The sequence below is a fragment of the Apis dorsata genome, unplaced genomic scaffold (genome assembly GCF_000469605.1).
Source record: "Apis dorsata unplaced genomic scaffold, Apis dorsata 1.3 scaffold_168, whole genome shotgun sequence".
Classification (NCBI taxonomy): Eukaryota; Metazoa; Arthropoda; class Insecta; order Hymenoptera; family Apidae; genus Apis; species Apis dorsata.
In genome coordinates, this window is record NW_006263456.1 from 415,856 (window position 1) to 418,769 (window position 2,914).

The 2,914-nt window shown below is 35.8% G+C and overlaps 1 protein-coding gene across 1 annotated transcript in view; it reads right to left on the minus strand.

Moving 5' to 3' along the window:
- The window catches only part of LOC102677099 (CUGBP Elav-like family member 2), a 197,121-nt gene that overhangs the window by 191,111 nt on the left and 3,096 nt on the right, over positions 1 to 2,914 (minus strand). The window contains exon 2 of the mRNA XM_031509662.1: positions 2,202 to 2,203. The gene's annotated coding sequence lies outside the window, so the exon portion shown is untranslated. The remainder of the gene's footprint in view (positions 1 to 2,201; positions 2,204 to 2,914) is intronic.

Consider the following 2,914-nt stretch of genomic DNA (forward strand, 5'->3'; position numbering starts at 1 on the left):
TAAGCAAAAGTAAAAGTTCTCCAGAACTATTTTTTAATTTTTATTATCTTGTTACAGATATACATTCGAAAATCGCATCGAATTATTTGCAACTCCATTAAAACGATATCAAAAAAGATTTTGAGGGATATAAGAATTATATGCTCACTGTATCACTATCGAAATCGGCAACTTCGAACCACGAAGGCTATCAAAATATCTCATGAATCAATTCGAGACCTACGAATGGACGTCTAAATCAAATCAAATTGAATTCACTTTTGAATTCAGATCGAAGAATATATACCTAAGAATTAACAACGTAGTATACAATTCAAAAATCGAATTAGCCAAGGATCAATAATATCGCCAAAATATCTCAAAATCAATTCGAGATCTAGCATCGAATTATCCAAGGATCAACGATACCGCCAAAATATCTTAAAATTAATTCTAGACCTCGTATGGGTACAAGGGCATCTCACCAATCAAATCAAAGAGTTAACAACGTAATATACAGGTCAAAAATAGCATCGAATTATCCAAGAATCAACGATATCGTCAAAATATCTTAAAATTAATATTGGAAAAAAAGGTATCTCACCAATCAAATCAAAGGGTTAACAACGTAGTATACAATTCAAAAATCAGATCGAATTATCCAAGAATCAACGATATCGTCAAAATTTTAAAATTAATACAAATGGAAAAAAGGGCGTCTCACCAATCAAATCAAAGGATTAACAACATAGTACAACATAGTACAATTCAAAAATCGCATCGAATTACTCCAATTATCAAGAATACCACTAACAATATCTTAAATTCTAATTCTAATCTTAAATTCAGACCTACGACTGGGTAAAAGGGCGTCTCATCAATCAAATCAAAGGGTTAACAACATAGTATACAATTCAAAAATCGCACTGAATTACTCCAATTATCAAGAATATCACTAACAATATCTTAAATTCTAGACCTACGAATGAGTAAAAGGGCATTTCATCAATCAAATCAAAGGGTTAATATAACATAGAATTCAAAAATCGCATCGAATTAGCCAAGGATCAACAATATCGCCAAAATATCAATTCGAGATCTAGCATCGAATTACCCATCAACAATACTGCCAACAAATATTTTAAATTCAAGACTTACGAATGATTAAAAGGATATCTCACCAAATCAAAGGATTAACAACGCAGTGTACAATTCAAAAATCAGATCGAATTACTCAAGGATACCGGCAAAATACCTAAAAATCAACTCGAGTCGAGTCGAAAGCTCGACAACTCCTTCCACTCCCACGCAGCTGTTGAAAACTCGTTCGAGCGCCATGCGGTAAAATCGCGGTTCAAAAATTTGGGCCGAGGACTCTCAGCTCTTTTCCAAGGAGGTGGATTCACCCTCCTCGATCACCATCACCTTTCTTTCCCTTTCTAGCCATGGATCCTCAAACTTCAAAAGTCACGGGCGCCCCCTCTTCCCTCCCTCGTGGCCAAAAAAGGTCGAAGAATCGTCACCGCTCTCCTTGCGCAATAATTAATGAGACGAAGTGAGGGGGTCGCGATAATCTCGTTTCGTAGTTGCGTGTCCATTATCCGGCGTTGCGCCACGTAATAGCCCCGTGATAGCGTCCGGGCGCCGGTAATTTTGTGTTTTTGGTGGTTTGTGGATCGTGGTCGTGGTCGGTGGGAGGGCGGCACGCGGACGTTTCGGTGATCGATAAGGGTGTGATTGAAGGGCGCTGCGGTTCAACCCTTGACAGGGATGGAGAGATCGAAATTTCATTATTTTACTCTAACCAACTTTTCCTTATAGAAGTCGTCTCTTCTATGGTAAAATTACGTTTATCCACGTTCTGAGGTAAAGTGAAAAAGTGGAGCGTCTTCGATGATTTGGATGAGAAAAGGTATGTATGTATCATTAGATATAGTGAAAATAAGATTATTTTCGGCCATTTTTATTGTTTTTTGTTGGGAAGAAATCTGACTAATTTAATTCTTTCGCCATCATTGCGAAGAGAATTGGAGAAAATTAAAATTCTATCCCATTATCGTTTATTATCTAGCTCTAAAATTAGCCAAAAGGAAAATAAAATTTGCGATGATAATAAGTTCTTTTCTTTCCAAATTCAAGATTTTATTGCGTACAAGAGTACCCAATTGTTTGCACCTGAACGATCGTCGTGTTGCAAACTAAAATTTCCCAATCTTTGTTACCACTTTTTGCTCTGTAAGACACAGCATTTCCAATGGCGCGCAAATTGTTTCAGTAGCTTCAGCAGATCTCCTAAACTGGAATCTCTTGAAGTCTTCTTAAAAACGAAAGAACGTTCTTTTAAATGGCGCCGTAAACAGAAAGTGATTCAAAGTCGATTAAAACTTACGATCGTAGAAAAGAAAGAAACTTATTTGCAAGTCTAACAAAAAGAGATTTCGAAAAAATCGATCAAAATCGAAGGTCAAGGTTCGACTAACCTCGTTCGATCAACTACAAACATGAGCCAAATGTATGATAAAACTTTCATTCATCTTCGATCAATTCCTCTTTATCACCTCTTCCAAGTGCAAGTTTCTCTCCCTTTTCTACTTTTCATTCGTAAGTAATTGCTCGTGCTTTGCAACAAGCTCGAGCTTTGGAAACATTACTGAAATTGATACAAAATTATTGCTAATCAAAAAGATGCTTTCCAAAACATTCCAAAAGAAGAAAAAGGCCATTCAAGAAAAGATCCAAGATTGAAAGGTGATGATATATTTTGTATATATTTAATAAAATTTCTTCTAAATTAATTAACCAATCCCACCCTCCTTTCAATAACAATAATAACAACACACCCCCAAAGAAGAAGAAAAGAATTATAATTACAATAGAAGTCGAAGGTAGGGAAGAAATTTATCAGCAATTAATTCTGAGACTTTATGAATCGGAG